The 25,466-nt window shown below is 33.5% G+C and overlaps 1 protein-coding gene, 1 non-coding gene and 1 pseudogene across 2 annotated transcripts in view; 2 read left to right on the top strand and 1 right to left on the bottom strand.

Moving 5' to 3' along the window:
* Positions 1 to 25,466, top strand: part of SLC44A5 (solute carrier family 44 member 5) — a 407,523-nt gene that overhangs the window by 168,833 nt on the left and 213,224 nt on the right.
* Positions 3,891 to 4,023, top strand: LOC126007889 (small nucleolar RNA SNORA51). The gene has a single exon (XR_007495364.1). It is a non-coding gene; the product is annotated as a small nucleolar RNA SNORA51 (small nucleolar RNA).
* LOC126008004 (uncharacterized) lies at positions 11,369 to 11,490 on the bottom strand (annotated as a pseudogene).

Below are 25,466 nucleotides of genomic sequence, written 5' to 3'. Positions count from 1 at the left end.
AACCTACCCCTCTTCTATTATACTCAATTATTGTAAACTCAGTTCTATAGATTAGTTTTCAGGTTCTATTGCTTTTGGATATTTGTTTTTTTCCCTTACTATGTTTCTTTATACTCACATATATCAAAGAGGTCATTCTGTATCTGCCTCTCTCCTTCTGAATTCACTCAGCTTGATACTCTCCAGATTTATCTATATACTAGCAAATTGCCCAATTTCATATGTTCTTGTAGGCAAGTAGTGTTTCATTGCATTTATTCCATAGTTTCTTTGTCCACTCATCTGTTCTGGGATTGGATTGTTTGAGATTTTAGCAAAATTGAATAGGATTTCAGTGACCTTGACTACCTTTTGATGTAGTTGTTTCTTTCTATTTAATAGATGAGAAGAAAAAAGAAAACACGGAGAAATTAAATTCCCCAGTGTCATACATTGAATAAGGGGCTAAGTGAAATTTTGATTCATTTCTTGAACCTCTATGATGAACCTTCACTCTCAATTTTTATGCTATATTGCCTCTAATTATAACTCAGTTCTTCTGAGTCCTTGTTTCTGCACTTCTAATGTTTTAATTATGGGTATTTTTTTATATTTAAAAGTTTTAAGGTGGCTAAGTATTGTGAGAAATAGCGTATTTGTGTGTTAATTACAGTAATAAAATAAAATAAAATAAATAAAAATTATCTTTTTTGGGTGGACTTTTTCAAAAGAAATAACACACTTTATCTATTGAAATTCCTATTACATACTTTTCTCATTGAGTCTTTCCCTCCTCTGCTAAATTTGCTGTTCTGCTTATTATTTATCTTTTGAAAGTTTTTCTCAAATGATTCTGAAGGGCACCTCGGCAGAGGACATAAAGACCACTTTCCTCATTTAGCTTCTTGCTGAGGTGTGAATATTTAAGAGATGAGGCGTAAAATCATCATTATTGATGTTATTTTGCCATATAAGGGATTCTTTTATAAGTGCTACTGAGGTCAAGTAGAAAAGGACACAACTCCGTCTCTTGTCTCCTCATTTACCTTCCTGCTGATGTGTGAATAATTCAGGGCTAGAGAACAGCATTTCCTTTGTGTCATTTGGCATCTTATACATGTTATTAAGTTGTGAGAACTATCTTAGTCTGGCCACCATACTAGGACAGCTTTGGAGAATTTTAGAAATCTTTGAAAGATTTCAGAGCTATTTGTAAATCCAGTTATGAAGGAGTGCCTTATAAATTGTATAAGTGACATTGTTTACCATCAGATCAAGAAGAAAAGAAGCTTTTTTTTTAGATTTTTAAAGTAAATTTACTAAACTCATGGTTCCAGATGTATATTTAAATAAGTATAAAATTAATTCCACTGGTTATGTCCTTTTGTGTATTGCCATTTTGAAAATGTGAATGATCCACTTAATCCTAGGCATCAGAAAGTAAAGTTACAATTAACTTGGTGTACTAATTGATAATAACAAAACAATCTATGGAAAGTCATACATAATTTTCTATCAAGATTAGTTAATGACCCATATCTTAATTATATAAATGACAGCAAATTTAGTTTATTAGTTATTCAGGAAGAATATTAGCATTTAGGTGTCTATTTAAAAAGATTAGTATTACAAGATTGAAAATGTGTTCAGATATATGACTATAAGTGTACATAATTATAATCATTTAATTTATATCTAATTATAAATATCTAATTTAACTTTATTATGAAGTGTTAAATGACTTTACTTAATATTTTTAGATACTACTTTAAATGGGATAGACTCCTTTATCTCTTTATCCTCTGCTTCTTTATTTGTATAGAGGAATGCTACTGTCTTTTGTGTACTGATTTTGTAGCCAGCCACTTTGCTGTTTTGGTTTATTGTTTCTAGGAGTTTTTCTGTGGACTCTAGGGTTTTCAATATATATATCATCATATCATCTGTAAATAGAGAGAGTTTGACTTCCTCTTTGATTCCCTTCTTTTGTCTGATTTCTATTTCTAGGACTTCTATAACTATGTTGAATAAGAGTAGAGACAGTGGACAGCCTTGCCTCATGCCTGACCTTAATGGAATGCTTTCAATTTTTCACCATTGACTTTGCTTAATAAATAAAAATAAATCTAGTAAACTTAGATTGGACAGATTTACTATTGCAAGTGCTTAGGAAATGGTGAAAGTTCAGAATGCATATAATAGAATCAAAATATATATTGTTAAAACATTTTGCCTTTTTTAATCTATCAGCATTTCTGTTGGCGTTTCCTCCCTTTGGAATCTATAATAAAATTGTCTGTTGACAGTGAACTTACTTAATGAAGGAGTGTTAAATATCCCTCAAGAAGGAGGCTGGAGCAATAGCACAGTGGTAGGAGTTTGCTTTGCATATGGACAACCTGGGATAAACCCGGGTTTAATTCCTGGCATCCCATATAGTTTCCTGAGCCTGCCAGGAGTGATTCCTGAGTGCACAGGCAAGAGTATCCTGTGAGTGCCACTGGGTGTGGCCCAAACACCCGCCCCCCAAAATCAAGAAGGCAGTAAGTTGGCTTACAATTTTGTTATCATAGAGAATTTGAAGAAATAAAACAAGTATAAAGGTAAAGGAAAGAGAGAGCTTGAGATATAGGTGGAAAACAAGGTCATTTATATATATAAATATATATGCTATATTTATATTGACTCAGGACTTAAATTGTCCTCTGATTTTCTGTAACAGTCACTTTGCAGAGATACAGAGCTGGTATTTAGAAGATTATCTACATTACTTGAAACTAAATATTCTACTCCTACCTACTTGGCTAGAAATACTACTATTGACCAAAGTTTAAACCACTGCAGAGGAAAATTTATCTTATTAAAAAAGGAATTATACAATGCTGGTGGGAATGCCAATTGGTCTAGCCTTTTTGGAAAACAATATGGATATTTCTAAAAAAAAACTAGAAATTGAGTTTCCTTATGATCCAGCAATACAGGAGGATATACTCTAGGAAAACACAAACACAATAGAGAAAAGTCTTCTGTACTCCTATGTTTATCACAGTACTATTTACAATAGCCAGAATCTGAAGCAATGCAAGTGCCCAAGAGAACAAATGAGTGGCTAAAAAGCCATTGTATATCTACACAGTGAAACTACGCAGTTGTTAGGAAAAATGAAGTAATTTAATTTGCTTATATATAGCTGGATATGGAGAGTATTATGTTGAGTGAAAGGACTTAGAGATAGACGTAGAATAATCGCTCTCATTTGTGGGATATAAAAAATTTGATTGTATCATACTAATATTTAGAGACAACAGAGAGGGAGGGTCAGGATAACCATTCCATGGTAGGAAGCTTGCCACAAATAGTTGAGCAATACAGTTAGCCTAGAGAAGGGACCGGTATGACAATGATAGTAGGAACTGACCACTATGGACAAGAACTGGGTGCTGAACAGGGATAAAGTGATTTGCATGGTACCTCTTCATTAACAATAATGTAAACCACAGTCTCTAAAAGGTGATGAGTATGAGTGAAGGTGTGTACTTTGTAAGGCTGAAACTCAATCATGAACAACTTTGTAACCATGTTGTTCAAATAAAAGAAAAATAAAGAAATTATAAAATTATGGGAAGTTCATAAATAGAGCCAAGAGAAACACTTTTTTTGTTTGTTTGTTTTTGGGTCACCCTGGCACTGCTCAGGAGTTACTCCTGGTTCTGCGCTCAAAAACCACTCCTGGCAGGCTCGGGGGACTATAGGGATGCCGGGAATCAAACTGAAGTTCGTGCATGCAAAGCAAATGCCCTATCACTGTACTATCTCTCTGGCCCCAAGAGAAACACTTTCAAAACATGAGACACTTTAACTAAAGACAAGGAATACAGTAATATAAGTCATATGTAAAATTTTCTCTTCAAGGCCTCCCAATTCTTACCACAGGTTGTGTTCTTTACATTGACTGTATAGAAAGAGGAGGTACAGTAAATGCACCCCATATACACCTCCACACAGGCCCTTTGCCTGGTCTGTATTGTGAATTGGGGGACAACAAAAATTTTCTCTTCAAAGTAAACATGGAAATATTTGCTTTGCAAACCAAAAAATAGAGCATAATGAAACAATAGTGCGTGAATTCATTTTCATGGGGCATATGGGTGAGTGATTTTATAAGGTAAAGCAAGTCTTCCCCTGTATGCAAGAGAAGCTTACTCTCCTGCCACTCATAACTGTGCGGCACAGTCTAAGTCTATATCATTCATCTAGAGATTTTACTTTGGAAACAAGCCAGAGAAATTGAGTTATATCTTTTGACATTATCTTTTTTTAATTGGAGAATTATCAAACAAACCACTTTCATTTTGTGAGCTATAAAAATAATTTAACAGGAATTTTTTTATTAGCTTTATCTAAGTCTTGGCTTGCGAATGTTCCAAAAGAAGTTGTCTGAAGGATTATGCAGAGGAACTCCCTTTGGAAAGTCTGTACACCTCAGAGATAGTGGGAGATGCTTGTGGGTAATTTTCATGCAAGAAAAAAAAAAGACACCCAGATGGATGCTAGACTGTAATTTAATCAAGAAATTCTGATGATTTTCTAAACCTGTAAATTCTGAAGTACAGTTTGAATGCTTTACAAATAATATCACATTGCCAACATTGAATTACAGCTAGTATTTTTTATTTGAGGACCAGGAATACTAGGCACATAAAACAATTTTATGGCCAGTTACCTTTGAGGTTGAGGAAGATGACAATTCATCACATCAGAGGTCTTTAGTGCATGCCACAAAGAAATATTATATGTGCAGGAATGGAGGCCTGCCACTTGCAAGTCTATGAAGAGAGAATTTGAGTAGAGAGGACACAGTGGTCTGTGAAGCATTACAAGAATTGTGATAGACAGTGTTGCAATGTTTTTGAAGACACCCAGGTGGCCAGAGACACAAATCCCACTCTCTATATATACCACATTTATACTTTAAGAGGAAAATTTCTATAGAGACCAACCTATCTGCAAGGGAATATTATCTAAATAGAGCACAGTCATTTCAGCTGTAAGATGAAAAACTTGTATTTGATGAGCCTGGAAAAAAGTCAGTGAATGTTATCATAAGATAACACATGGTCTCAAAGCATCCTAGGGTGCTGATATCTTGCACCCCAGCACTAGCTCAAAAACCCCTAGCCTGCTTGATAATTGTCTAAGTTATTTTAATTTGATCCATAACCCATTATAAATGTAAAAATGTACTGTAAAGATAGTTGGAGAGCAAGAACATGGAAATGCATTTTTTAGGCTTGTTGAGATTAATGAACCCTCAAAAATGTTATTAAGTTTACAGAATGAATAACAAGTCTAAACAGCTCTGCATTTAAAAATGCCTTTACTTCCTTCTCAGAAGAACGGATTAAGTTCATATTCAGAACTAAGTCAGAATTGTACTCAGATCTTTGCTGAGTACATTTTCTACTATCACTTTAAAGATACCTTAATTTTACCATGAAGCCATTTTATAATAGGTGTGTGTGTGTGTGTGTGTGTGTGTGTGTGTGTGTGTGTGTTAGGTGACTTGCAAATATAAAGAATAAATACACAGGAAAGGTTCACTTAGGATTTACTATTGTTTCCTTTTTTTTTTCTTTTGGTTTTTGGGCCACACCCGGTGATGCTCAGGGGTTACTCCTGACTAAGTGCTCAGAAATTGCCCCTGCCTTGGGGGACCATATGGGACGCCAGGGAATAGAACCGCGGTCCTTCCTTGGCTATTGCTTGCAAGGCAGACACCTTACCTCTAGCGCCACCTCGCTGACCCCTCAGTTTCCTTTTATATCATGTTGGATTCTACTATTTAATGTTTTTTATTGCTGTTGTTTGGGGCCACACCCAGAAATATTCAGGGCCAACTCCTTACAGTTTTGGGAGGAACATATGGGATGCCAGGAATCAAACCTACGTTGGCTACATGCTAGGCAAGCACCCTCCCCTCTGTATATTATTGTTCTGGCCTCACTACCCTTTTTTAAAATCCATCTACCTATTTCCTGAGAACCAGAGACCCTGCTTTATTGAGATTTAAAGAACTCCAGAGAACTTTCAAGGACAATGACACAAAAAAACTGAGATAGAAATTGAGAAAAAAAAAAAAAAGGAAGTGGCAATACAATCTTGAATCAAAGGTGATAAAGTTACCAGCTCCTTGTTTATAGTATTTAAAATGTGCATGTTTTTTTTTAGGACATTAACTAGATTTCTAAAAAATTAACAAGGATAATATAAAAGCAAACAACCTTAAAAATGACACAATGGATTTTAGAAGCTGGAATAAAAACATACCTATCAGCCAGCAGTGGAAAATTAAAAACAACTAGAAGGTAGTAGAATGATACAGTGAAAAATACTTAAGTAAAGTAACAAAGGAAAGAGCTGGGCTGTAATTCAGTAGGAAAGCACTTGCCTTAATTGTGTGAGACTTAGCACACTCTCCTGGTGTATGCGCTTCTCTCTGGTGCATGTATCTGTGTGTGCATACACACATATGTTTACACACATTAGATAACAAACAAGAAGGTGCCAATAGCTCTATCCATACCCTTCCAAGAGGATAATTGTTAGACTGAGAAATTGTGTTCTCTAGACTATTATTGAGAGAACGATCTGATATAATCTGTATGTGAAGCATGCATACGTGTGTATGTGTTAAACTGTGTGTGTGTGTTAAAGTGAGTGAGAGAATGAGTGTGAGATGGAAGGAAAAATTTTAAACAAGTTGGCCTTTGAAAAGAAAGTCATCAAATAGATCAACAGTCTACAACTCTAGGAATTTCCATCCTGGGAATTTCTTTTAGCAGGAGGACTCAAGCAATGATGAGAGAAAGGTGCCCTTAGACTTGCCCTATAATGAGTTGCCACATGCCAGTAATTTTATGACACTCCTAAGCAACCACTGTTAGGCTATAAAATAGGGGAAAAACAGATCTAAGAATCTCTGAGAAAACAACTTTCCAAGTTTAATGAACAAATTTGACTGAGCCTTCTGGTTTTATTTATTTATTTATTTATTTATTTATTTATTTATTTATTTATTTATTTATTTATTTATTTGAAGCCAGTGGTATTTAATTAGTTTCTGCATTTTCTCTTAAATGAACAATGATTTATATATAATGATTTACTACTAGGATCGATAAGTAATTAAGGAATTATAAACCCCAAAGATGTAGGAGGTAGAGTAAGAAGTAGTCACTCAAAAGCCTTCAGTATCTTATCTATACAATGCTTTGGAGATCAAGTTTCCACTCCTTGGCTAAGAAGAGATCATAGGATCCTCCTCAGTCAACATTTATAATACTCTAGCTTCATCAGTCTCATCTTCTCAAGATTTTGACATTGCTTTCTTCTATGATAGTTTTAGATAGTATTCTTTCTCTTCTTCATTAAGGTCAATGCTTACTTATATTAGAGGCTTAGTTTGACTTACTTTCTCCAAGCAGTAGATCCTTTACACACTTTACTTCTCATGTTTAGAACACAGCTACTGCCTTGTGCTTTCATTATATCTTGTATATTTAGACATTCATCACTTCATATAATAATTTAGATGCCTATTTAGTTCGCTGTAGCGGTCTTCTCTAGACCCCGACTTCTTAAACTATGTGTCATAACTCCACAAGGGGTCATGTAATTAAAGGAATGGTATTGTGAAAGATTTAAAAAATAAATTAATGATTTATTATCAGTAATTGTTTGGTTTGTATACCTATTGATATACCTGGGTTATATGAAAATATCTTGAGTAAATGAGTTCATGAAGAGAAAAGGTTTAAAAAGGTTGAATCAGGAAACAAAACACACTCATTTGCTGCTTGAAGGAAACACACTTAAAATCTCAGGATAGACATAGACTTAGAGTAAAAGGATTGAAAATAATTATAAAAGCTACTGGAAAATTAAAAAAAAAACAGTGGAACAGCCATACTTATATCAGACCAAACTACAATTCAACCTCAAGAAAGTACTTAGAAACAAGGATGGACACTACTTATTGATCAGGGGAACAATAGAGTAAGAAATAATAACTCTGTCCAACATATACATACCAGATACAGAGTCAGCAACGTAAAGTTTTTGCTCACAGACCTAGAGAAACATTTAGACAGAAACATGATAGTAGTGTGAGATTTCAACATGCGATTCTAACTACTGGATAGATCCCCTGGACAGAACATTACAAAGAACCCTAGAGTCTTAAAGGAGAAACCAGAACACCTGGAACTATGGATCATACAGGTCCTTTCATTCTCAAAAAGCTGAATATACACACATTCTTCTCAAGTGCACATGGAACATTCTCTAGGATAGATTATATTTTAGGACATAAGTCTAACATATAAATTAATAAACATAAGATTTATACCAAGCACCTTATCAGACCACATTTCCACAGAGATAAAGATTGATTGTAATAATAAGATATGGAGAAAATCTAGCACATAGAGACTAACAATAAATAATAAAATAACAAATAAATAATAAAATAACAATAAATGGAGACTAACTCAATCAAAGAGAAAAATTAAGTAAGAAATGGAAAGTTTCCTTGAGATGAATGATAATGAAAAAACAAATTGTCAAAATATATTTAACACAGCAAAAGAACTAATTATGGAAAAACTCATAACAATGCAAGTCTATATAAGGTGAGAAAAAAAAGACAAAATCAGCAACTTAAAAGCACACCTTAACTATCAGGAAAACCATCAACAACAGAACCCAAACACAAGCAGAAGAAAAGAATAATGAAAAAAAACAGAGAAGAAATCAACAGTATAGAAACAAGGAAAACATACAAAGTATTGATAAAACTAGAAGCTGGTTTTTTTTTTTTGAAAGAATAAACAAGATAAACTATTGGCAAGTATTACAAGGAAAAAAAAGGGAAAATGCTCAAATAAGTTATTCAGAAGCTAAAGGGCAGAGATTACAACAGAACTCCAAGAAATCTAGGACATCATGAGAGCTTATTATGAACAACTGTACTCTGTTGAGCTAGAGCACCTAGAAGAAATGGACAGATTTCTGGAAAAAATATAATCTTCCAAAACTGAATGAGGAAGAAATAGGAAGCCTAAGCAGGACAAGCACAAGTAAGAAAGTCAAAACAGTAATTAAGAACCTCCCCAAGAATAAAAGTCTAGAGCCAAATGGGTTTACGAGTGAGTTTTATCAAACATTCAGAGAAGAGTTACTATCATTGAATCTAACATTGAAGTTAATATGCTCATTCCCAAGCTGACAGATACTACCAAGAAAGAAAACTACATTGGGTCCATAGAGACAGCACAGCAGTAGGGCGTTTGCCTTGCATGCTGCCAATCCACTGTGGTTTGATTCCCAGCATCCCATATGGTTCCCGTGTCTGCTAGAAGCGATTTCCAAGCACAGAGCCACAAGTAACCCCTGAATGCCTCTGGGTGTGCCCCCCCCACAAAAGAAAAGGATGAAAAATTCTTAACAAAATCTTAGCAAACCAAATCCAACAACACATCAAAAAGATCATGATCAAGTGGGTTTCATTCTGGGGATATAAGGATGATTCAATATATGCAAATCAATCAATGTCATACATCATATCAGTGAAAGGAAGGATAAAAATTAAATTCTCATATTAATCAATGCAGAGAAAACATTTGACAAGATACAACATCCATTCGTGATTTAATTCCCAGCAAAATAGTGTAGAAGGAACCTTCCTCAAGATAGTAACAGTTATCTTTAAAAAGCTGATATCCAACATTCTTAATGGTGAAAACTTGTAAGCATTTTCACTAAGGTTTCCCACTAGGCAAGGATGTCCATTTATCCACTCTTATTCATCATAGTTTTAAAAGTCCTAGCAATGGCAATCAAGCAAGAGAAATAAAGGAATCTAAATAGAAAAAAGGAAGCCAGACTATTTCTATTTGCAGATGATACAATGATATACACAAAAGACTCTAAAAAGTCCACAAAAAAGCTGCTAGAAACAATAAACAAATCCAGCAAAATGGCAGCTACAAAGTCAATATACAAAAGACAGTTGATACAAACATGTTTGTAATCAAGGTGCTTAAATAAAGATATTATATATGTAAAAAAAAGTCAGTTGCATTCTTTTATACAAATAACAACTCAGAGGAGAAAGAGATCAATTTGTCTATCCCAATTAAAAAAGTATTCCAAACTATCAAGTACTTAGGAATTAACCCATCAAGAGAGAAACTGTACACTTAAGAAAGAAATTGAAAAAGACCCAAGGGAATGGAAAAAAAATCCCATGTTCATGGATTCAAGAATCAAATGTTATCTAAATGACCATCTTACTTAAACTGTAGATTCAGTGCATTATCTATCCAAATCAGACAAAATTCTTCAAGGACTTAAAACAATCAATTATAGAGTTTGTATGGAACCAGAAAAGATGTAGGCTAGCCAAATCCATATTGAAAAATAAGAAGTGGGAGACATCTCTTTATCTTGTTTCAAGTTCAGTAATGAAAAGATGAGAATCCTTCCAAATACTTTATATAAAGCTTACATTATTTTAATTTTGAAAGCTGAGAGAGATACCACTAAGAAAGAAAACTAGAGACCAATCTCATTGATGAACATTGATGTAAAAATCTTTAGCAAAATCTTAGCAAACTGAATCCAACTATTACAAAACCATAGTTATCAAAACAGCATGATATTGGAACAAAGACAGACTTTCAGATCATGGGTCAGAATAGAATATCCAGTGACAAGCCCCCGATTAATATTTGACAAAACAACCAAGAACTTGAAATGGGATAAATGATGTTGGAATAATTGGATAATCACATCTAAGAAATTAAAGACTGATCCATATCTCCCACCTTACATAAAAGTCAATTCAAAGTGAATTAGAGATTGAGTGTAGGAGAAAGACAAATATGAAACGATGGGGCCAGGTGGTCTCAGGTGCATTGGTGGTGTTAAAAAAGGAAATAACTAAATATTCAAGTTAAAGAAACAACAAAGGAACCAAGAGACTCAAACTTTAACAACCTAAAGGCTGGTTTATACTGGGGTGGTGGTATGGAATGCACTCAGGGAAAATTGGTAGAGAGTGGACACTGGTGGTGGGAATGGCCCTGATTCATTGTCTGTCTGAAACTCAACTCTGAAGGACTTTATAAATCACAATGGAAAAAATGTATTTTGTAGAAGAATTATTTTAAAATGTGGAAGTTAACTTTGACTTAGGTAGCAAGCAAACATTTTCTATAAGGTATAACTATACATTTATTTGCTTTATCTTCGGTGCTAGTACTCTTCTTTGTAAGTTTTTTTTTAATTATAACATCTAAACTTGGGGTTTTAAAAATGAAGTCTTTTTTTTTGTCCCCCCCCCTTCACAATACAGACCAGGCAAAGGGCCTGATTTGAGGTATATATGGGAACATTTACTGTACCTCCTCTTCTATACAGTCAGTGTAAAGAACACAGCATTGGGAGGTCTTTTCTTTTTTTTCTTGATTTTTATATATATATTATATATACATACATATTATATATATACATACATATTATATATATATAAACCCTTCACCAGTGCAACATTCCCATCACCAATATCCCAAGTGTCCTTCCTCCCCACCCCACACTGGCCTGTACTCTAGACAGGCTTTCTACTTCCCTCATTCAGTCACATTTTGTTAAAAAAATAAAATAAAATAAAAATGAAGTCTTTAACTTGTGAATCTCATTTTTTATTGGGTGTGTGTGTCATATGTGACTCTTCAGTGGTTACTTATGACTGTCCTGATTGTGTTCATACCTGACTGTGCTCAGGGACCACAGATTAGATACCAGGGTTTGAACCCAGGTTGGCCACAGGAAAGACATAAGCTATGCTTTCTCTTCAGCTCATTAAAACAAACTATATAGTGAAGACTGATTTGAAAGCTTGATTGCTATGGAAAGCTCTTACTTCCTAAGGTCATTACTAGTGAATCTTACGGAAACACTGTGAGGATATCTTTAATGTCATACAATATGAAATGGTGTTGAAAATAGTTATTTACCTCGAAAAAGTTTTGCAATTTATGAAATATGTAAATCATCCTTAAAGAACTTTTTAACTTACATTTTTTGAGACTTGATGCATTGACTACTTTTGATTTTTCTTCAAGACTAAGACATTTTACTTTATGTCAAATTGTCATTTCAGTATAACTCATGAAATTGTACTACTATTTTTTCTTTTGAGTGCTAAAACTTTTTTCTGAGTAATAAGTTATACATATTGAATTCAGAATTGTACAAAAAAAGGGAAAATTTATTATGATTTCAATTGGGAATAGTAACTTAATCTAGTTTTTTGAATTATATAAATGCTATTACTTATAAAATATTATATGTTTTATAAAATTTGTTATTACTTGTTCACTCACCATGATCTACAGGACTATTGATCAGAGTTTCAGGCACTCAATGTTACAGCTCCAAACCCATCTACAAAACCAGCTTCTTTTTGCCAGATATTATTGTTACCTTAAATAGCAATGGTGTTACAGAACATAATTTTATTTTACACTTTACCTCACATAAGTATTTTCATGAATCACTTTGACCTTCAACTGTTCTTATGGCTTGGATATTTAGATCTGTTCTTTTATATCACCACCAATGCCTCTGAGAGCACAAGCATGGCTTGCACAGCTGCCTTTCATTATATTTCTATTGGATATTAGTACTGGTCTGCATGTACCAAAATAATAAGAACTTTTGTTTTCTTCTGTCAGAAAAGGAAACATTTAGTCACCATAGCAAATAAAACGTCGTTCCTGGTTTATTTGTATGAATTGGTCTCTTTAAACAACTAAATATCCTTAATATCTTGAGATAAACCTCTCAGAATAAGGTAAATAATAAGTACTCATTAACTATTATTATTTACATGTAGTTTTTAGGAGATTAAATAATGTAAAGTAGGTAATTCTAAATCAGTGGTTTTTAGCCTTTTTTACACTTATAGGTATGTGTAAATAGGACAAGTACTTTGTTGGTTGCAGAAGCAGAAATAACAGTAATTAGATTAATATTTGTATATCAGCATTTATGATACTGGTACTTTTGCATGTTCTGCACATAACCTATGATAAGGTGAAATACTCTTTTTGTATGTTTACCAGAAGGAAATTTTTGCAGAGCAGCACTAGTTCATGAACTGACAGTTGAAAACCATAGATCTAAATATGACTATCTTATGGATAGCAGAGTGTAGGCAAAAGCTCCAAGATAAAAGCTGTAAGGAAAATTTTTTGTAACAGGATAAAGTGAATGTTTTATATGCAGGAGTTACTTGTTTGATATGCAGTACTGCATAGTCCCTTGAGCATAATTAGGGGATGTAAGAGGGTATATAGAGCAGTTCTCATTGCTAACTCCTGGTTCTGTATTCAGGAATTTTCTTGGTAGTGCTTAGGGGCTCATATATGATATTGGGGGTCAGAATTAGATAAACTACAGGTAATTAAGTTAAGGTCCTTACACACTTTAGTATTTATCTGTGGCAAAATATTTCACTATTGCTTCTGTGGCAAGATTTTATTTCTCTCTCTCTTTCCTTTTTATTCACTTTTAGACACTGTGGCTTAGTTTAGGGATACTGTGCCTATCTCCTTATTTCTCTTCAGCACCTAGTTCTTGTCCAGGGTGATCAATTCCAATTATCATCTAAATTAGATATATTCTTGACCCCGCAACTGAAAAAAATTTTTTTTGTTTTTGGGCTACACCCAGTGATGCTCAGGGGTTACTCCTGTCTATTGCTCCTGGCTTGGCGGACCATATGGGACACCGTTTATCAAACCGAGGTCTGTCCTGGGTCAACTACATGCAAGGCAAATGCCCTACCACTGCACTATTATTTCAGCCCCCAAGAAAAAAAATTTTTTTATCTATAACAGTCCACTGAATCTAAGTGTACAGTAAAAGGCTCATACAGTTCAAAATATCACATACAAATCATATTAAAATTTCACATTGGGTTTGGGAAGAGACTATTATTTGCATCAAACCTTTGAGTTCCATAACCTATCTTAAAAGTAAGTTACCATTTTGTCTATTACTGTGAGTTTGGAAAACTTTTATTTTTGGAGCAGATGTTTAAAGCTACAAAAGCTGTGTTAACATTTTGTGAATTTATTTATTGTCTCAATTACATAGACCTTCTGTTACTAGTAGTAAGTTAGAAATTGCAACTCATTCCAGATAAAATGAGTTGGAAATAGAAATGAAGCCCCCAAATAAGGAAGAGAATTTTTTAAAATAATAATGAACCCACTCACAGTAGTGTCTTGATATTATACAAACCTCATTTGTAGTCAGAATTTTGGAATTCAAGAGCAAATGCTTAAAGCTGCTGCAACATGTTCATTCACAGAGAGAACAGTATTGGAGAATATATATTCTGGGAGTTCGATTTGTGTGGTTTATGTTGTGTGGATATAGAGTTGTGAATTTTATTATAGTCACCCTTACTCTCAAGAACACCTGCCCTCAGACCATCCAGTTATAAATCAGCTTTCCTAAGAATTATTTTCCATTTAGACTTCATGATTTTAAGGGCAGTGTGTAGCACTCTTTGTGTGTAACTATGCCTTAATTCTGATGACTCTTTTATTGAATTGACTTGTGAAAGATTTAGGTACATTACAGTCAATAAATTTCACTTATATCATGCATCACATATTCTGATAATAGAGGACAATGAAAAGATATTGATTGTGGGTGTGTATTTACTGAAGGATGATCACAAAATGCGAGGCTGGGTAAAAGAGCAAAAGTAAGGCTAATAATATTGGAGTCTATAAATAAGTTTTTGTTTTTATTTATTTATTTTTTTGCTGCAAATCATACTAGCTTGGGAAATTTTAAAGTTGTGAGAAATCATGTGTCCAGGGTAGAGACTACAGATGTAGAAAGACATCATTGGAAGGAACAAGTCAGTATGAAAGATGCAGAAGCTACAGATCAAACATGGCACAACACACACACACATACACACACACACACACACAAACTACTGACAGTGACACATTTGCAGAATGATGTCTGTATATAATCGAGGGCTAATTGCTTCCTGTGGATCCTGCAAACTTTCCCTTAGAAATCATTTGAGTTCAGAATTGACGTAAGAGTCAATGAAATAGCTGAAGTGAGCATCCTATTAGAGGAGTAAGTTTAAAATCTCCTTGGCAGGTGAGAACATTCTGAAGGTGAGAACACAGAAGACAGGTGTGATGCCTACAGAGCATAGATGTGGGCTGGAGAAAAATAATGAGAGACTAGAGGAAAGCGAGTCAAATGTGAAGGACCATAGTGTACTTATAAATGATTAATTAGGACCATGGGAAGCAATTGAAAGTTATTAATCAGTTATGAATTATTAGATTTGCATATTAAAATGCTCCCTTTGGTAGTAATGGACACAAGTGATCTTCGGTAGTAATGAACACAAGAATAATGCAGATGTAGGGAGATCAGTTATGAACCCACATAGAAAACAGATGAGAAGATACCTAAAACGAAGGCTGTGCCAGTAGAGGAATACATATGCAGAGTTTTGTGAAATACATAGGGCTAAATATAGTAGCTATAGTGATGAATTCGATTTTGAATGATGGACATTATTGTCTCTAGTACATGTCTTTGTGCTTATGATCTAGTTTCCATCTGTGCAGATTAGAATAGAAGAAACCTAAGTTTGTGAATGATCTTGTGGAACAGAGCTTTGCTACTGAATCAATTCTGCATTTTGTGCATGAGAGGTTGTTTGCTATCTTGGTCCAGGCACTTCACTTTGAAATATTTTTGTTTCAGCAATTTAGACTAATTATTGTAGTTTGTAGGAGGGGACTGTAAGGGATGAATGGAGATTCTATTTGCTGATATAAAGAGCATTCATTACATTGACGCTTTAGTCACTCATATTTGATTAAATATTTTATATATTAATTTGTACAATTGATAAAAACATTTCAAAACTAGATAACCTCTCCCTGAGTTGTCCCAGGTTCATTCCCTTTGTAAGAATAAGATTTGTCCATTTTATTTAATTATTTTATTTCTCACCTAGTTTATATCTCAAGTAATTAAGATACAATGAAAAGCAAGCTGTGACTTTCTGAAGCCTAGATGCATTTCTAACCCATGAACTGAATTTTCAATATAGTTAAACAAACAGCAAAGGACAAAGAAAGTAGGAGATATCATAACAGGAGGAATTTGAAAGGAAATGAGAAAACAAAAATAACAGTTTAGTGTGTTAGTTCATCTGTGAGGGCCTCTAGAAATAAGCAATAACTTTAAAGAAAGATCTGCATATTCTACATTTAATAATTTTGTTTGGAATGTAAGTCAAACACAAATCTAGAATTCCTTTTTTGTTCTTTTGATAACTAATAACTACCACATACACACTTCTTATTTTTACAAATTTTTTGTTTACTATAGTATTTCAAAGTATTTCTAGTCAAAATAAGTTCCTTCTTATTCAGACAGCTATTACATTATTATACAGTAAATATATTATTTAGTATTATAATGCAAGCAAATAAATTATTTATTTTTATTTAATTTATTCTCCTTTTTGGCTGGAAATATATTACAAGAGTCAAATTACTTGCCTTGAATTCCATCAATCTTAGTTTGAATCCCCAGTGCCATATGTGGTTCTGAGCATTGTCAAAAGATACTTCTGAGCACAGAATATCATTAGGTGGGGCCCAAAGAGACAAATAAACAGGGAAAATTTATCCTGGTCTGATAAAAGCTTGAGTAATCTCATTTGTAATTTAGTTAAATTTTCCTTTCAGTTAACAAATAAAAATCATTAAAGATTTTATATTTCTCCAATAGTATTAATGAAAGGAAAACATTATTAATTCTGCTTAAATATTTATCTGTATCTACACATTTATATGTATCTATAGAGAATTTATTGGTAGATTATTAGGGAACATGTTCTTGTACAATATTAATAGACAAGCTAGTACAATTATTAAGTAATAAAAACTTTTGTAGGTTCACGTACTCTTCAGAAAATAGTTAAGAATTCCTTTCTTTGTTTATTTGTTTAGTTCAGGGTAACTTCTACAAAAGTATGCTTGCTTATGTTAAATAAAATTTTATTATCAAGTTATATTATATTATAATATATTTGAAATTATGATGTTGAATAAGCTAATTATATCAAGTAGTGACTTCCAAATCTTTAAGTGTTATTTGGAAAGTAAATTTATAAAATGAACATTATTTCTCTAGCAAGCAAGCTGATTTTAGAATTTACAGTGCTCTATAAATCTATATACTTAATACAAACAAATGATTTATAACATAGATTTTTCTAATTAGAAAGGGAGAATTTAATCATGATTTCCAAAGCTCTTTGAAATAGATGAGCTTACTCAACCAACAATTATGTTTTTTCCAGCCACTATTGCAGTTCGCACTGGTGAACAAGACTGTCTCTACCTTTGAGAACTTACCATTTGGACACAAAATCATCCATGCAATTAAGATTTAAACAAAGCAGAATAAAAAGATTTAAAAAGTTCACTTTGGTATAAAAATGTCAGCTTTAAGAGATGATATTTGAGAAGAAATTTTAATGAAAACTGTTAATAACCTAAAAGTCAGCATTAAATACTGATGTACAGATTCTGAAGATGAGCTAGATAACTGTAAGAAATAAGAATGCTGATGTTGCTGAGGCAAAGTATTAAGGGGGAGAGTAATGGAAGAATATGGTTAAAGAACCAAGGTCAGAGCACACAGGGCTAGAGGAACCAGAGTGAGGACTGTGAAATTTGTATATGCAGTTGAATGTATGGAAAGGTTTGAGCACAATCTAATTCATGCTCTAAAAATGTTAGTCTACCTACATTTGGAGAATAGACAAGGCTTAGGATAGAAATTGAACTATTACAGAGTTTGGGATACTGCTGCAATAGGGTCAACAGAGATGATGGCTTACAGTGAAGAATTAGTGGTCAGGTTATAAAGATTATTTGAAAGGTAAAACACATATGAGTAGTCAGGGATGTGGTGAGAATGTAACTCCATCCATTGATGGTGGAATGTAAGATGGTTCCACTTATAAAAAACAATGTGAAGATTTCTCAAAAAAATTAAGAATCATGCTCAGGGCTGGTGCACATGCCTAATTTTTGGAGAGCTTTATCACTCGATAAAGAAAGCTTTGTTGAGTGGTAAAGCTTGAAAAGAAAAAAAATTAAGAATCAAACTTCTGGGGCCAGAGTACTGGCGCAAGCCATAAGGTATCCGCCTTGTACATGCTAGCCTAGAACAGACCGCAGTTTGATCCCTCGGCGTCCCATATGGTTCCCGAAGCCAGGAGCTATTTCTGAGCGCATAGCCAGGAGTAACGCCTGAGTGTCACCATGTGTGGCCCCCCAAAAAACAAAAACAAACAAAAAAAGAAACAACTTGTTTTTATTTTTCTGTTATATATTTTTGTTTTATTGTTTTTGTATATATATTTTTGTTTCATGACAATTTTATATTGTTTATTTACTCATTTATGGTTATAATTTCTGCTAGTTATTTTTGTTGAGTCCAGTTTATTGATATGGCAATATTTGGATTAATGTGAGGATTAAGGGTTCACTCTACAGCCCTTTCTTGAAGTTAGTCCAAATTTTAGACTTGTAATATTATCATAATTTGTGGGCCTAATTTACCCTAGTGCCTCCTCTTATTTGATATTATAAAGAACTACTTTGATTTTTTTCAGCTCTTGAGTATATTTTATTTTGCTTTATTTTTGGTTCTTAGTGGTACTAATGCTTGGAAATGTTGTCATTCTCAAAAAAGCATGTATTGTTCCTACTTGAATTGTAGCAATATTTATTCTAAAAAGATTTTTAGAAAATTTGGTTTACTCTAATGTGGAAGCCTTCAATTTGTCTTGAAGACACTTTCTTCTCCATCTTTTCAGTAAAACTGTGCTTGTCAGAATCGAAACTTTACTCCCAGGACTCTGAAACCAGTGATCAATCTATAATTCTACTTTGTAGAGTTGTCAATCCTTGAATGACAACTTAAATGTACTTTAATGTAACCTGTTGAACAACTGTGGTTTGAATTGCTTGATTTTTTTTTTATATTTTTTTATATTAGAATGACTAAATAGATCTTCAGTAGTGACTCACTTGGGGGTTAATCCTACTCAGGATTGCTGAAACATACAGCTTTCAGGAGTTCAATGGAACTAATATAGTACCAAATAAAAGAAAACACATAAACAAAAAGCAACTAATAACATTCAGAATTACCTTTGCTCTTACCCAATACATCTTTTTCCCCCGCCCCGCCCCCACCCAATATATCTTTATATATATATATATATCATAATATTAAATTTCTCACCTCAGAAGAAGAGTCAAAAGAGTTGTTTTCTCACATTAATAGAATTATAATAGATGAAATTTGGTAGATTTTCAGAAACCTGTATAACCATTACACACTTATCAGTAAGCCATGTCTAGAGATTGTACTAATCATTTTGGCATTGCCTTATTTTATTACTGTTACCACATCCTGGAGTCCCCTCTGTGCTTCACCTGGGATGCGATTTTAATTTCCAGAAACCAAGACTTTTCAATATAAATGCTATCAAAGATTGACATAGACATTAGAATTCAGGATAAAATTTTTTTGGTCCTGTAAATCCTCTAAATCATAATGGACTCTTTATTATTGTCAATTGCTCACTGAATATAAGGTGGAGCATTGCATATGTCTGTATGCGTCTTACTTTCTACTCATATTTGTCAAATTTATTTAAATTAATGATACTACTTTAGTAATCTTATAAGTGAAAATTGAAGTAATATCAAATGCTACAACCAATTGATTTATAAATTTATTATTTCAGTTCTCAGGTATTAGTTTTATGAGTCTATTATGTATTCTGAACTTGCTAGGATGTAGACACAAATGAACATAAGAGTAACTGATTCATTCTTTTAAATCCAATTTTGTTTTTTAATAAAAATGGAAAAGATTCAGAGATAAAATTCTTATGAGCCAATGTCAAATTTAAATATTGACTCTAATAAATAATTTTTGGAACTGTGTCTATTTTTATGAATTATTTAATTTGAATTGGGTAAAATTAGTAACACAGATGAATAAGGTGTTCTTTAGCGAGGACTAAAATTTCAAAAGTAATCAGTATTAAAAAAAAAGAATATTATAACTGTGACATGTATAGAAGTTGTGAAACCTAAATTAGCTCTAGTATAGTACAGAAAAAGACAACCTCATTTGCTCTATCACGTATTCATTATGCTAATTTTTAATATTAACTGTCACTTCCTTTAAAAAAACCAAACTGAGATAATTAGCTGATTCTGTAGAGCAAAGATGAAATAGTTTATATAAAAATGACTTTTATTACTTTGTGATATTTGATAGCCAGAAAAAATAAAAATGTAACTGTCATTTTCAAATACTTTTATAAGCATACTACAAAGCATACTACAAAGTATGCTTATATTGATAAAGTCATTTTAAGATTATTGTATGGAGTAAAAATTAATATTGGAAGTCTCCTTTTCCCAAGATTTCTCAAAAAATGCTAATTAATATTTCTAATTATGTCATTATACTTTTTAAAATAATATATTAATTTAAGCATCATAATTACAAACATGCTTGTAGTTGGGTTTCACCCCCCCTTCACGAGTGCAACCTTCCTGCCACCAATCTCCCCATTTCTCTCCTCCCCTAGTCCCTATTTCTATTTCTCTTACTCATTATCATTGTTATGACAGTTATTAATGTAGTTATTTCTCTAATTGAACTCACCACTCTTTGTGGTAAGTTTCATATTATAGGCTGGTTCTTCCAGCCCTCATCTCTATTGTCTCTAGGTATTATTACTATACTGTCTTTTATTTTTCTTAAATCCCACAGATGAGTGAAACTATTCCGTATTTATCTCTGACTCATCCCACTCAGCATAATAATTTCCATGCCCAACCATGTATAGTAAAATTTCACAACTTCATTTTTCTTGACAGCTGCATAGTATCTATTGTGTATATGTACCAGTTTCTTTAGCAACTCATCTGTTATTTGGCATCTGGGTTGTTTCTAAATCCTGGCTATTGTAAGTTGAACTGCAGTGAACATAGTCATGCAGAGGGCTTTTTTGTATTGTGTTTTTGTGTTTCTAGGATATATCCCTAGGAGTGTATTGCTGGATCACATGGGAGCTCAAGTTCCAGTTTTGGAGGCATATTTATATTGTTTTCCATAAGGACTAGACTAGACGGAATTCCCACCAACAGTGAATGAGAGTTCATTTCTCTCCCACATTTACACCAGCAGTGATCTTTGTGATATGTGCTAGTCTGTGCTGTGAGATGGTACCTCATTGTTGTTTCGATTTGCATCTCCCTGATGATTAGTGATGTGGAGCAATTTTCATGTGCCTTTTGTCCATCTGTATTTCTTCTTTGAGAAAATGTTCATTTCTTCTCCCCATTTTTTGATGGTTTTTTTTTTTTATGCTAAGTTCAGTCAGTACCTTGTATATCTTAGATACTATCCCCTTATCTGATGGCTTTTGGGTGAATAATTTCTCTCATTCTGTGAATGGTCTTTGTATCCTAGTCACTATTTCTTTTAAGGTGCAGAAGCTTCTCCGTTTAATAATTTATTTTTTTTTATCTCTGCTTCCACTTGTTTGGACAGTGATGTTTCCTCCTGAAAGATGCTTTTAGTCTGTATGTTATGGAGTATTTTGCCTATGTTTTCTTCTATCTGCCTTATGGTTTCAGGTCTGATATCAAGGTCTTTAATTCAGCTTGATTTGACCTTGTGTACGATGTTAGATGGAGGTTTGAGTTCACTATTTTAGCATGTGGCTGATCAACACCACTTGTTGAAGAGACTTTCCGTGATCCATTTTGCATTTTTTACCCCTTTATGAAAGAGCAATTGATGGTAATTTTTGTTTGTTTATTTGGGGGTTACACAGTGGCCCTTTGGGCATAGTCCTGACTTTGGTTAGGGATTGCTCCTGGTGTCCTGAGGTTTCATATTGATATTCATATTAATATTCATATTAAACCCAGGTCAACTACATGCAAGGCAAATGCCCTATCCTCTGTAATATTGTTCTGGACCCCTGCATTAGTATTTTTATTAGTTTCTTTTTGCTTTTTGAGCCCCACCCAGAAGACTTCACTTTTACTCCTGTCTCTGTTCTCAGAAATCACTTCTGATATGACTCAGACCGATACCTTACCCACTGTTAATATCACTCTGGTACCCAGTATTTTAGTATTCTTAAGGTAGATAGATATCTTGGAATATAATGAATGCTTTTATGGTATTTTTAGCATCTTGGAAACTGAAATGCTAATTTTCAAAGAGGTAGTATCAGTTTACATTCCCATAAAAAAATACATGATTTTTGTCTTATATGTAGGCCAGTACTTGATTCGACCACTTTCACAAATATGAGGGGATATATCATTGTCATTTTGATTTGTTTTTCTCTGATAATAAGTGAAGGTGAGCAATATTTTCATGTATGTGTTTGCCATTTAAATACCCTCATTGGAAGTTTTTAATTCAACTGTTTTTCTTTCTTTGTGATGAGATTTTAAAATTATTTTTGAGTTTTATGTGTTCTTTACATATCTGGTTAGATGAATCACATAGTGTACAAACATTTTTTTCCATTCAGTAAGATTTTCTTTTTATAATTTTTTTTGCTATATAAAGGCCTTATAGTTTGATGAACTTCCATTCTTATTTTTCCTTATTTTATTTTCTGTTGATGTAGTTCATGGTGACATTACTAAAGCCAATGATATGGAGTATTTTGCCTGCATTTTTCCTTCAGCGGTTTTCTGGTTTCAAATCTTACATCCAAGTTTTTACTCCACTTTGAATTAATTGTACTGTGTAGTATGAAATAGTGATCTAGTGTTTTTTCTTTGCAAGGTTATATCCAGCTGGCTCAGAAAATTTCTCCATTAAATGCATTTCATAGTTTTTTATTATAAATTAAGTGATTCTATATGTGTGAATTTTTTCTTGACACTCTATTCTATTTTATTGATCAGTATGTTTATTTCATTGATACGTGTACTTTTTCTTTAACTGATGTTATCCAATTAAAATTCTAGGATCTTGTACTAGTACTGTGTGTGTTTACAATATTAGATATGAAACCCAGAACCTCATTTATGCAAAAACATGTATACTACCACTAATCTATACCTTTGTCCCCTATACAGAGTATCTACATGCTTATACATACAAAATAACTTTGCTTTGTGAAGGTTGAAAATAGCATGATGTAGATAATACACTAAAATATTTGATCTAGATAAACTAATAGAGAGGTTAGTTTAAAATTTTTAAAACTGGAAATGAACTTAGAGAAAAGAGTGTTACTAAGTCACTCCAGTAATCTTTGTATTGAATGGTTTGAAGGATGATACTGGCCTAAGTGAGTGTCCCCTTAAATTTGCTTCAGATTAGTACAGAAAACTCGTGTCTCTCTGGTTGCTGTAAGAAGTACAAAGCGCCATGGGTGAAAAGGGGGATTATTACTTGCAGGAATAATTGAAGAGAACAAATTCTAGTTTACCCTAAAATTGAGTAGGATTTATATATAATATATTATATATTATATCTCTAATAAGTAAATATACAGCACTAGAGATAAATAGTAAAGTAGCTTTAAGAAAACAGAAAGAATAAATTGCATGTGTATTTGGAGTGGCATGTAGATAGGAAACATACAGTGGGAAATCAAAGTAGTAGATTCTTTTTTTTTTTTTTTTTTTTTTTTGGTTTTTGGGTCACACCTGGCGGTGCTCAGGGGTTACTCCTGGCTGTCTGCTCAGAAATAGTTCCTGGCAGGCACGGGGGACCATATGGGACACCAGGATTTGAACCAACCACCTTAGGTCCTGGATCGGCTGCTTGCAAGGCAAACACCGCTGTGCTATCTCTCCGGGCCCCAAAGTAGTAGATTCAAAGCAAGCTTCATTCATTTTATTTTATTTTATTTTATTTATTTATTTTTGTTTTGTTTTTCTTTTATTCTTTTTTCTTTCTTTTTTTTGGTGTGTGTGTGTGTGTGTGTGTGTGTGTGTGTGTGTGTGTGTGTGTGTGTGACACATCCAGTGATGCTCAGGGATTACTTCTGGCTATGCACTCTAAAATTCTGGTTTGGTGATCATATGGGATGGCGGGGATCTAACTGAGGTCCCTCCTGGGTCAGCTGATTGCAAGGCAAATGCCCTACCACTGCACTACCGCTTCGCCCCCAGGCTTCAATTTAAACTCTGACTTTTTTCTTTATTCTAGAGCACATTATTGAAAGTTTTGGGGAAGTAATTTAGAGGATCAGATTTATTGTTAGTAAAATAATTGTTGACCATGTCAGTTCAGTGTGTTTTGTGTGTTCATGTGTTTATGTGTGTTCTAAACACAAATATTACAAGAGCATTTTTTACATCCAGGCAATGCAAATCTTATATTATGAAAAAATGAAATGATCGAAGGAGGAGATTGGTGGTAGAGAGATTCTTAATAGCGACTTTTAGAAATAGTATCAACAGGATTTGAAGCTGAATAGACCTAAACAGATTAACTGTGACTTGAAAAGCTGTCTAGTTTCCATGAGAGATGCTGCTTCTATTCTTTAAGATGGGAATACAGAAGGGGCTGCCTTGTAGTAGGAGGAATGGAACATTGTGTTATGTTCAGATACTGAGTTTGAGATTTCAGTTTAATGTCTGTGAGGAATTTAGAAATATAGATGTGAGGGGAAGAAGAAAAATGAGAATGAGAACACTAAGTTTGGAAGATGCTACTAGACAAAGTAGTTGAAATTACTATTTTGGCTGAGGTCTGTTGAAATAATATAGAATAACAGGAGAGGGTAAGAAAAGCTTCTGTCAGTTTCGGTGACACAGTAGACGACTTAGGATATTGAAAGGAAATTTGAGAAAGATTATTAATAATGATGGTTGGGGAGTTATCTTGAATGTAGTACAGAGAGGTCAGAAAGGATAAGGAGTGCTAATGGATTTTTTAAAATTTGAAATGTATTGTTACCTCTGGAGACCAAGTTTAATCAGAATGGGCTGAGTAATTTTATAGATTGAAGGGGAAGGAGGAGAAAGGAAGGAGAAAAAGCAATAGGGAAATATATTATTTTTTTACCTATTTGATCCATAAATATTTATTGAACAATTGCTTCCCATTTGTGAGGTGAAAACTATGGAGAGATGGGATAGTATTTAAAAGAGATATCAAGGTCAAGAGAACTTCTAGCAGAGGGGGAGACTGAGACTGAAAGAAGTAATTGAGCAAAGACCTCAAGACATAAGAGTGGATGAGCTTGGGGCTGGAGCAATAGCTCAGCGGTA

Source organism: Suncus etruscus, chromosome 4 (genome assembly GCF_024139225.1).
Source record: "Suncus etruscus isolate mSunEtr1 chromosome 4, mSunEtr1.pri.cur, whole genome shotgun sequence".
Classification (NCBI taxonomy): Eukaryota; Metazoa; Chordata; class Mammalia; order Eulipotyphla; family Soricidae; genus Suncus; species Suncus etruscus.
Note: the sequence above shows the minus strand (reverse complement) of the source record. Positions and strands in the feature narration are given on the sequence as shown.